Consider the following 12,584-nt stretch of genomic DNA (forward strand, 5'->3'; position numbering starts at 1 on the left):
AAAGCAACAGAATACACATTCTTTTCAAAAGCACATGGAATATTCTCCAGGATAGATCACACGCTAGGACACAAAACAAACTCAGTAAATTTAAGATAACTGAAATCATATCAAGCATCTTTTCCAACCACAATGCTGTAAGACTAGAAATCAACTATAAGGTAAAAATGTGCAAAAAACACAAACATGTGGAGGCTAAACAATATGCTACTAAGCAACTGATGGATCACTGAAGAAATCAAAGAGGAAATAAAATACTTAGAGACAAATGAAAATGAAAACACGACAAGCCAAAACCTATGGGATGCAGCAAAAGCAGTTCTAAGAGGGAAGTTTATAGCGAAACAAGCTTACCTCAGGAAACAAGGAAAGTCTCAAATAAGTAACCTAACCTTACACCTGAAGGAACTAGAGAAAGAGGAACAAACAAAACCCAAAGTTAGTAGAAGGAAAGAAATCATAAAGATCAGAGCAGAAATAAATAAAATAGAGACTAAAAAAAAAAAAAAGAAAGAAAGAAAGAAAAGCTCAATGAAACTAAAAGCTGGTTCCTTGAAAAAATAAATAAAATTTATAAACCTTTAGCCAGACTTACCAAGAAAAATAAGGAGAGGGCCAAAATCAATAAAATCAGAAATGAAAACAGAGAAGTTACAGCCAACACCACAGAAATACAAAAGATCATAAGAAACTACCATGAACAACTATATGCCAATAATATGGACAACCTAGAAGAAGTGGAAAAATTCTTAGAAATGTATAATCTCCTAAAACTGGACTAAATAGAAAATATAAACAGACAAACTACCAGTAATGGAATTGAATCTGTAATTTAAAAACTCCCCTCCCAACATACAAAAGTCCAGGACCAGATGGCTTCACAGGTGAATTCTACCAAACATTTAGAGAAAAGTTAATACCTATCTTTCTCAAACTATTCCAAAAATTGCAGAGGAAGGAACGCTTCTGAACTCATTCTACTCATTCCAGGGTGACACCAGCATCACCCTGATATCCAAACCAGACAAAGATATCACAAAAAAAGAAAATTACAGCCCAATATCACAGATGAATAGAGATGCAAAAATCCTCAACAAAATATTAGCAAACCAAATCCAACAATACATTAAAAGGATCATACATCATGATCAAGTGGAATTTATCCTAGGGATGCAAGGATTTTTCAATATCTGCAAATCAATCAGTGTGATACACCATATTAACAAACTGAAGAATAAAAACCATATGATCATCTCAATAGATGCAGAAAAAGCTTTAGACAATATTCAATATCCATTTATGATAAAAACTCTCCAGAAAGTGGGCATAGAGGGAACATGCCTCAACATAATAAAGGCCATATATATAACAAGCCCACAGCTAACATCATACTCAATGGTGAAAAGCTGAAAGCATATCCTCTAAGATCAGGAACAAGACAATGACACTCACTCTCACCACTTTTATTCAACATAGTGTTGGAAGTCCTAGCCACAGCCATTAGAGAAGAAAAAGAAATAAAAGGAATCCAAATTGGAAAGGAAGAAGTAAAACTGTCACTGTTTGCAGATGACATGATACTTACTACACATAGAAAATCCTAAAGACACCACTGGAAAACTACTAGAGCTCATCAATGAGATCAGTAAAGTTGCAGGACACAAAATTAATATACAGAAATTGGTTGTATTTCTATACACTAAAAATTAACTATCAAAAGAGAAATTAAGGACACAATTCCATTTACTATCACATCAAAAATAATAAGATACCTAGGAATAAACCTACCTAAGGAGGTAAAAGACCTGTATTTGAAAAACCATAAGACACTGATGAAAGAAATTGAAGATGACACAAACAGCTGGAAAGATATACCATGTTCTTGGATTGGAAAAATTATTATTGTTAAAATGGCCATACCACCCAAGGCAATCTACAGATTTAGTGCAATCCCTATCAATACCAATGGAGTTTTTCATAGAACTAGAACAAATAATCTTAAATTTTGTATGGAAACACAAAAGACCCCAAATAGACAAAACAACCTTGAGAAAGAAGAAGAGAGCTGGAGGAATCATGCTCTCTGACTTCAGACTATATTACAAAGCTACAGTCATCGAAACAGTATGGTACTGGCACACAAACACATAGATTAATGGAACAAAAGAGAGAGCCCACAAATAAACCCATGCACTTATGGTCAATTAATCTATAACAAAGGAGGCAAGAATATACAATGGAGAAAAGACAGTCTCTTCAATAAGTGGTGCTGGAGAAAAAAAAAAACAACCCAGATAGCTATATGTAAAAGAATGAATTTAGAACATTCTCTAACACCAAATACAAAAATAAACTCAAAATGGATTAAAAATCTAAATGAAAGACTGGAAACCATAAAACTCCTAGAAGAAAACATAGGCAGAACACTCTTTGATATAAATCGTAGCAATATTCTTTTGGATCTGTCTCCTAAAGCAGTGAAAATAAAAGTGAAAAGAAACAAATGGGATCTAATTAAATTTAAAAACTTTTACACAGCAAAGGAAACCATTGATGAAACAAAAAGGCAACCTATTGAATGGGAGAAAATATTTGCAAATGATATGACCAACAAGGGCTTAATATCCAAAATATGTAAACAGCTCATACAACACAACATAAAAAAAAGAAAAAAAACCAATTAAAAATGGGCAGAAGACCTGAATAGACATTTCTCCAAAGAGGACATGCAGATGTCAACAGGCACATGAAAAGATGCTCAACATTGCTAATCATCAGGGAAATGCAAATCAAAACTGCAAAGAGAAATCACCTCACACCTGTCAGAATGGCTATCATCAACAAGAAGACAAATAAGAAACGTTGGCAAGGATGTGGAGAGAAGGGAACCCTTGTACACTGTTGGTGGGAATGTAAACTGGTGCAGTTAATGTGGAAAACAGTATGAAGATTTCTTAAAAAACTAAAAATAGGGCTTCCTTGGTGGCGCAGTGGTTGAGAATCTGCCTGCCAATGCGGGGGACACGGGTTTGAGCCCTGGTCTGGGAAGATCCCACATGCCGTGGAGCAACTAGGCCCGTGAGCCACAGCTACTGAACCTGCGCGTCTGGAGCCTGTGCTCCCAGCAAGAGAGACCGCGATAGTGAGAGGCCCGCGCACGGCGATGAAGAGTGTCCCCCACTTGCCGCAACTAGAGAAAGCCCTCGCACAGAAACGAAGACCCAACACAGCCAAAAATAAATAAATTAATAAATTAATTTTTTAAAAAAACAACTATAAGGATATATTGTACAAATGGGGAATATAGCCAATGTTTCATAATAACTATTAATGGAGTATACCTTTAAAAATTGTGAATCACTATATTGTGCACCTGTAACTTATATAATTTTGTATGTCAACTATACTTCAAAAAAAAAAAGTAAACTCGTGGTTACCAGGGGCGGGTGGTGTGGGGGTGTGGGGAAGAGTTGTTTATGGGTATAGAGTTTCAGTTTTGCAAGATGAAAAAGTTCTGGAGATCTGTTTCACAACAATACTTAAAACTACTGAACTATACGCTTAAAAATGGTTAAGATGCTAAATTTTATATTATGTATTTTTTATCATAAATAAAAACAGTGACTGTCCTGGAGCTACTCAAAGATGAGTTGAAGTCATTTACATCTAGACCTTCTAGTACTACTTCTGTTCACCTTTGTTCTGACCAAATGTAGTTCTTTAAAAAAATTCCCCTTGGAGCCAGAATACTTAAGAGATTATAAAACAAGAGAGCTAAAGAGTGAGAATTTCACGATGGGTCTGAAATGTTCTTATTTGAAATTCCTTTCAAATTTCGCAATTGGTGATGAAACACATCAAGGACTTGCTTGGCCCATATAGCTCTGGGAAGCCTTTCATTACAAAGATCTTTGCAAAGTATCCAAAAGAGTTTCAGGGGCTGGGCCATCTCCTCACGCCCCACAGTCCATGGGCACCTGTAATACCTCTTCTTTCAGTCAAAGGGTTGGTTATTGTGTGTATAGACTTATACCATCTTTGGCCTTTATTCTCCCTAGAGGTTAAGACAGTCCTGCTGTTAGGTTGGGAACTCAAATGCCTTTAATATTTCACAACATTCAGGCAGTCTTTAGCGTTTTGGGATTCGTTGCTGTGTTAGAAGCGTCAGAACAAACCATAGTAAGAAATGCAACATGATTGCAGTTTCGTTTACTCCTATTTGTGGCATCCAAGAAGCTGCTTTTCTTTTTATTAAAAATACTGTACCTTACTTTTGTTCTTCAAAGAGAAGATTCATAGCTCAAAGAGAAAGAGCTTTTATTTAACACATTTTCTACCTAAGTATTTTTTATAGCATCTAATCAAAGGGCAGACTTGTCAGAGGAGAAAATTTTTTTTTCTCTATCAACCGTACAGACTTGATTAAAAGGGTCCCAGGCTGGGAAGACATTTTGGAGAAAAGTACATTGCATGCACGTCCAGTTTACCTTGCCTTTGTCATACAAAGGTTGCCAAATGATAGGAGGGGGAAGAAGTTGTTTTAGAAGTGGGCCTGCAGCGGGTTGCTTGGAAGGCACAATCTCTTGAATGGCTTCCAATGGGGGCAATTTTAGCCTCATTGACTTCCCCAGGTGAGGAGAGGCCTCATCTCCAAGACCTGCATCTCTTTAAAAAGATCTGAGTAACAAAAAGCTTCACAGACCATGCATGGAGGAGAAGCAGGTCTTTAAATCCACTGCAAAGGACGCTCCTGTTTTCCCATTTTGCTCATAGAGCATTAATTGATAATCTCCTACCTCTCCTCTTCATCTCCCTTGATCCACTCATTCTGGGTTTTGGAGCAATGTCTCACAGATGTCTGGAATGATAAGGATAGGACTCTGGGCTCTGACTTCTGAGCAGCGCCTGGAGAGAAAGACAGGAGAGAAGGACTCCTAGGACTCAAACTGAAATCCTTTTCCTCCCTGTTTCCGAAGGAACCCCCCTGGGCTCCCGGCCCACCCTTAGCTGTTCCTTGATTTTTTAAAGAAGTCTGAGAAGAAGAAAAGAGTAAAGAAAAAATAATGAATAAAAGAGCTGCATTCAAGATCATTTTATCCAATCCCTCAAAACTAAAGTGCTTAATGAAGACCTTCAAAAATATAACCAGTATTAGTGCTATTTTTATAAGAATGATGCCAATTTGGAGTCTGTCTCTAGATTAACAACTGAAATGAACATTTTCGAAGATCACAGAGGAAAGCAGCATAACAAACAGCTGAATTCCTATCATTGAGCTTCGACAATTTTCATACATGTGACAATCTTATTTCTTCTCTCCCCCACTTTTAAATGTATTTATTTATCTATATATTTATGTTTGCTTGAGTATATTAAAGCAAATTCAATATATCACACTCTTTTCCTATAATACTTCAGGATACATTTATAGCAGATAAGAACATTTTCCCTAACCCCACTGCTATTACTATAACAAACAAAATCAACAATAATTCCTTCATATTGCCTAGTAAGTTCTGGAGGTCCACCTCACCTGCACAGGTTCTTTGGCAGGTGAAGGAACGGAGGAAGCCAGGACACAACACACCTGTGTGACACCCTACTCTTCCGTACCCCTCCTCCCTTCAGACCCTTCCCAGGTAGGGCTAGTTTTACCTGCACTCCTCATGAGTCCATCTCTTTTCCAGGGTGGTACTCACCCTCCCACTTCCTTAGAGCCATAAAAGCACAGCGGCTCAGGGGAACGTCTGCACGCACGCACACGAGCACACCTGCACACACACGTGTGAAGATTGGAAAATACACTGGTTTCGATTTAACAGGTGTATGTTACTCCACATTATCCAATGAACCTATTGTTCCCTAGAGCTATATTCATGGCTTCATGTGAATGAATGGTGGACCAGTTAAAACAAATAATGGGAAATGAAATACCTTCTCTAATGGTAGGTGCAATATTTTATGCTCCCGATTTATAAGCATCCTCCTCCTCATTTTTCTTAACAGCAAAAGAACAAACTTAATTTTGCCAACAACTCAGTCACCTCTCTTGCACTTTAAAAATCACCTTTTATGGGGGTAACTGCTCAGTCATGTCGGGATTGTGGTTCTCTTCCTCTTCCGCTTCCTTTCACCCCGAATGACTTCCGGGTTCAAGGAAGGCAGAGGCAGGAGGTGGGGAGGAGCAAGCGGGTCCTTCCTGGCCCCTGCTCAGGTGACTGTCATCCTTCCTTGCTCCCTGGTGCACATAATGCTGTGCTGCTGGGACTTCCGCTCTCAGGTCCACCTGCCTCCTCCCCCTCCCAACCAGGATCTGCCTCTGAACTCTCTCAGACACTTCCGCTCCCCCCTCAGGGCTCTGGAAGTTCCACGTGCTCTCCTGGAGCGCTTTGGAGCAGCAAGGAACTGGGTGGTGGGACGAGCTGTGAGAGGCTCTCTGCACCGATCTGCCCTACCACCATCGTTACTCCCTTCTCTGGGCCTTTAGGGTTTGGAATCTCTCCAGGATACGTTCTGAAAATGAGACACAAACCTTCATGCTCTGGAATCCCCTAAAGTATATCTATGAGTTCCTATTACCTCCCCCTCCAGTTTGTACTTCAAGAGGGGTTCAACAAGGAAAGCTTTTGCAAATGTGTCTGAACATTCTTTTTCTGCTCTCCCTCCCTTTCAAAGCTTATCCCCACATCTTAACTTGGGTTCCCCCAGAAGCAGACCCTGAGGTAAGAGGTGATCCCAAGGAAACACCAGTAAGGGAGTAGGAACAGGAAGCAGGGAAGGAAACACACCCACTAAGGGGTGCACCGTCAATCCAACCATCACTGTGAGTGTCTGGAGCTAAGTTCTGCTGGGGAGACTCTGAGAGCAGAGAGAGAACACATGTCCCAGAATTAACTCACCTGAGGGGAGAGGGAGTTGGGACACACCGACTCCCATTACTCAGTGGTGGAGGGCTGCTCCCTGGGTGGTGGTGGTGGGATGTGTGTGTGTGTGTGTGTGTGTGTGTGTGTGTGAATTCCTCAGCACTCCAGGCAGCAAAGGAGACTTTTGGCTGCAGGAGAAAATTGTCAGGAAAATAAATGCAGGTGCTGGCAGTCCCTGTGACAAGAAATCTGCTTATACATTATTTTACATTGTATGGTAAAGTTTCCCAACTGGTGTACTGCAGCCCACTGGAGGACCATAAAGGACTGGGAGATACGGAGCCTCTCAGCCGTCTTGCAGCTAAGTGGGGCCTGGGACAGCTGCAATCTAAGGGCCAGTCACCAACTGCGAGCAGCCTTTTTGGGGCTGCAGAGCTGGTGTGGTCAAGAGAATAATGGCCCCTAAAGATGTTCACATCCTCATCCCAAGATTAGTGTCCTTACAAGGGAGACAGGAGGGTCAGAGTCAGAGTGAAAGGGGATGTGATCTCAGAGTGATGTGGCCACAAGCCAAGGAATGCAGGCAGCATCTAGAAGCTGGAAAAGGCAAGGAAACACATTTCCCCCTAGAGGCTTCAGAAGGAACACAGCTTTTGACTTTAGCTAAATTTACCAGATGGCCCTGGGTAAGCAAGTTGGAACTTTGTGTTCTGTATTAGCACCTTCATCATAAAATGGGAGTAGAAAAACAAAGGCATTGCAAAATACTTCTGCAAAGATCTGCAAATTTAAGAGCATAAAAGCCATTTTCAAATTTCTTATATAAAAAATGTTGACACAAGAGTTTGTGAGTTTCTTGCCTATCTCCCATCTTGTTTAGACTTGATTCTGTTTAGCTCTGGTATGTAGACACTTGATCAGCCTTAGTGACTGTCAGCTGACACAAAACCCAACCGTAGTACCAGTCAATCTGCCAGCTGGTATAAGCTCTGGGGCATTAAACACTTCACAGGTCCGCATAAGTAATGACAAATACACAGGATTATAAACAACTGGAGCCTCCGGCTTTTCTCTTTTGGTGGTACCTCTAATAATTACACTTACAAAGAGCTGAAATTTTTAAAATGCAACTTCTAATAGTCCCTGGGAGGAGCAACAGACATGTATTTTCTTGCATAAACTACAGTTTAAGCAGCAAAGCACAAAGTAGTCACAAAGTATTGAAACGTCAAAAGTCCAGTGAAACAAGAAAACCTTTGAGGAAATGCAATGAATTTATTATATGAAGTGTAAAATTGACCTAATTATTCTTTTTTTAACTGATATCTCACTGAAACAAAATTAAAGCAAGCAATAGGTAGAGGAATGGTTTCAATACTTACAATGACATTCTTGAGGAGAAAAAAATTCTTCTTTTTTAAAAAATTTATTCCTTCATAAACATGAAAGTTAACAGACCAAAAGCACTCTCCTGGGTGATAAAATGTGTTCTTAAATAAAAAACACAAATTGTCAAAGGCTAAGTAATGCTTAATATGATGTGAAGTCATCAGCTAATAGTATTTTGTAAATTATATATATATATATATTTTTTGTAAATTATATTTTTTGAGGACAATGGCCTACAAAAATTCTGAGAACTGGCTTTGTGGAATTAATCCAAAATATAGAAAAGGCTATGTGATGAAAATTTTAATTGCCACATGATTTGTAGTAGCCAAATATTTTACCCAAATATCCATTGATGGAAGAATGCTTAAGGAAATTATGGTAGAGTAGTTGGATAAAAAGTTCATCAGCCATTAAAAATCATTTATTTATCCAAAAATATTTATTGAGTGTCTACTATATGCTAGGTAGTATTCTAGGTGTTGGGGATATGGAAGGGAAGGAAACACAAAAATCCCTACCTCCATAGGCTTACATGAATATGAGGAGGGATACACAGTAAATAAATCGGTTAATTAAATATATGGCATGCGTATGCTGGGCTGGCTTCATGGGCTTGTGACAGGGCCCTGTTCTTATCAGGGCCTCCTTCTTGTTTTAATGCTCTGCTGGCAACCTTCTTAAAATTCTTAATAATTTTTAAACAAGGTCCCCACATTTTCAATTTGCACTGGACCCCACCAATTAAGGACAAGAGGGACATCAGGTGGGGAGGAGATTGAAATTTTTTAGATCAGATGGTCAGAATAAGCATCCCTGATGTGATATTTGAGCAAGAAAATGAAAGATGTCACGGTTCTAAAAATTATTATAATTATGGGAAAATTCTTACTATATATTTGTTAAATTAATGATTGCTACTGAGTAAAAAATATAAGCTTGGGGTTTTTGGATTCAGGACAAAAGCCTTGGAACATGCTTCCTTTCCCTCTCTCCCCACACCACCAAATCCTGTCAGCCTCACCTTCACATAAAGAATCCAACCAGTCTCATCCAATCTAAGCACCTTTCTCTCTGTGGTTTGTTAACTGGAGCCACCTACCCAGGTTTCCTGCTTCTAAACTTGTCCCCTCTAAGCTATTCTTCACACAGCACTAACAGTGATTCTTTTCAGACCTAAATCGATTATGTACCTCTCTGCTCTAAACCCTTCAATGGTTTCTTATTTTACTCTAATTAAAAATTTAAAAAACCATTAAAATGATCTTCAAGTCCCTATATGATCATCCCTGCCCCGACCCCCTCTGTGGCCCCATCTCCTGTCATTTCCCCTAGCTCACTCTGCTTCTGCCATTGGCTTCCTTGCTGTTCCTGGAACACATCGACTATGCTCCCACCTCAGGACCTTTGCACAGGTTGTTCACTTTACTTAGGGTATTCTTCCTTCAAGAGCCACATGGTTCTGTCCCTCACTTCCTTAAGGTCTTTGCTCACATGTTACTTTATTAGATGGGCCTTCCTGGCCACCTTATTTAAAAAAGCAAACCATCTGTTCCACACCCCAATACTCCCTGTCTTCCTATCCTACTATATTTTTCTTCGTAGGACTTTAGACTTACTATCATATTATATATTCATTAATTTTTTTTATATCACCCACATTCACATACACTTGAATATAAGCTCCATGAGGACAAGCATTTTGTTTTGTCGTTGTCTGTTTTATATCACCAACCTCAAAAACACTGTCTGGGGGGCTTCCCTGGTGGCACAGTGGTTGAGAATCTGCCTGCCAATGCAGGGGACACGGGTTCAAGCCCTGGTCTGGGAAGATCCTACATGCCACCGAGCAACTAGGCCCGTGAGCCACAATTACTGAGCCTGCGCATCTGGAGCCTGTGCTCCGCAACAAGAGAGGCCGCGATAGTGAAAGGCCCACGCACCGCAATGAAGAGTGGTCCCCACTCGCCGCAACTAGAGAAAGCCCTCGCACAGAAACGAAGACCCAACACAGCCAAAAATAAATAAATAAATAATTTTTAAAAAAACAAAACACTGTCTGGCACATGGTAGACACCATAAATAGTAATTTGAATGAATAAATCAAATTAAAGTGAAGCAAATACATGCATTACTATTACAACTATGTAAAAACATTTGCTAATAAGAATAAATTCAGTGATGGTAATAGCTATGTCGAAGTGCTGGGTTATAGGAGATTTAAAAATTCTCTTTTCTGAATTTTCTTTAAAGTAGTTGCACTATTTCTATACACATTTAAAAATCACCATGATCTGCACATTGTAATAAGTATTAATGCAATACCCTAATGCAATAACTACTAAATCACATGTCTCTTTGGAAGGTTTTTTCAACTTTGCTTAATGGATTTTACTTGAAGTTATACAAATGTATAGTGAGCAGATATGTCTTTTTTTAAAAATAAATTTATTTATTTATTTATTTATTTTTGGCTGCATTGGGTCTTCGTTGCTGCGTGCAGGCTTTCTCTAGTTGCCTCGAGTGGGGGCTACTGTTCGTTGCGGTGCGCAGGCTTCTCATCGCGGTGGCTTCTCTTGTTGTGGAGCACGGGCTCTAGGTGCGCAGGCTTCAGTGGTTGTGGCTCATGGGCTCTAGAGCACAGGCTCAGTAGTTGTGGTGCACCGGCTTAGTTGCTCTGCGGCATGTGGGATATTCCCGGGCCAGGGCTCGAACCCGTGTCCCCTGCATTGGCAGGGGGATTCTTAACCACTGAGCCACCAGGGAAGCCCAGAGCAGATATGTCTTAATCCCAGGGAATTTTAGTGGCTTGTGATTGCAAATCCCCGTAAACTGACCCTATTAAAAAAAATAAACTTTTAATTCTAGAAGAGTTTTAGATTTACAGAAAAATTGCAAAGATAGCACAGAGAATTCCCATCTACTCCACCCTGTTCTGCCTATTAATAACATCTTTCATTAATATGCCACATTTATCGTAATTTATGAACCAACATTGATACATGATTATTCACTCAAGTCCATGCCTTATTCAGATTTCCTCAGTCTTTACCTAATGTCTCTTTTTTGGTTCCAGTCTCCCCTCCAGGATGTCATATCACATTTAGTCATCCTATCTACTTAGGCTGTGACAGTTTCTCAGACTTTCCCTCTTTTTGATGATCTTGACAGTTTTGAGGGGTACTTGTTAGCTATTTTGTAGAATGTCCTTCTATTGGGATTTGCCTTGTGTTTTATCCCATGATTAGATGGCTATGGGTTTTTGAGAGGAATATCACAGAAAGTGTCATTCTCAACACATCATATCAAGGGTATGTGTGATCAACTAGAGTTATCACTGTTGATGTTAACTTTGATCATCTGGTCAAGATAGTTTTTGTTCTGAATTATTTTTATTTACCAGTAAAGAAATAATAATCTCCCTAGAATAAGCGTCTTTTGAATCACTGCAATTTAGGCCTGTTTGGGTAGCTTCTTTTTTGACATTTTTATGGTACTTACCATGCACTAAGCGCTGTTTGAAGCATAACATCTATCAACTCATTTTAACTCCACAACAACACTATGAAGTAGATACTACTCTCCCATTTTACAGAGGAGAAAACTGAGGCAACAGAAAAGTTAAGCAACTTGTCCAGGTACTGCACAGCTAGTAAGTGGCACAGGCAGTGTGGCAGCAGACTACTTGTTGTTAACCATTAGACCGCACTGCTTCTACATGAGGAGCCAGAACTTATTGCCATAAACAGAGCACATTAATTCTTTTTTCATTTGCTCTTTATTTATTTTACTGAAGTATATTTGATGTACAGTATTATAAGTCACAGATGTTCAATAGTGATTCACAATTTTTAAAGTTTATACACCTTTTATAATATTTACAGTTTTATTGTAAAATAGTGGCTATATTCCCCATATTATACAATATATCCTTGTAGCTTATTTTATACGTAATAGTTTGTACCTCTTAACTCCCTACCCCTACCTTGCCCCTCTCCTCTGCCTTCTCCCCATTGGTAACCACTAGTTTGTTTTCTATATCCATGAGTCTGTTTCTTTTTTGTTATATTCATTCGTTGTATTTTTTAGATTCCACATAGTATAAGTGATATCATACAGTATTTGTCTTTCTCTAACTAATTTCACTTAGAATAATACCCTCCAAGTCCATCCATGTTGTTGCAAATGGCAAAATTTCATTCTTTTTTATGGCTGAGTAGTATTCCATCATATATATATATATATATATACATATACATATATATATACATATATATATATATATGTATATGTATATATATATATATATATATCTCACAGCTTCTTTCTCCA

The sequence above is a fragment of the Eschrichtius robustus genome, chromosome 5, assembly GCF_028021215.1.
Source record: "Eschrichtius robustus isolate mEscRob2 chromosome 5, mEscRob2.pri, whole genome shotgun sequence".
Lineage (NCBI taxonomy): Eukaryota > Metazoa > Chordata > Mammalia > Artiodactyla > Eschrichtiidae > Eschrichtius > Eschrichtius robustus.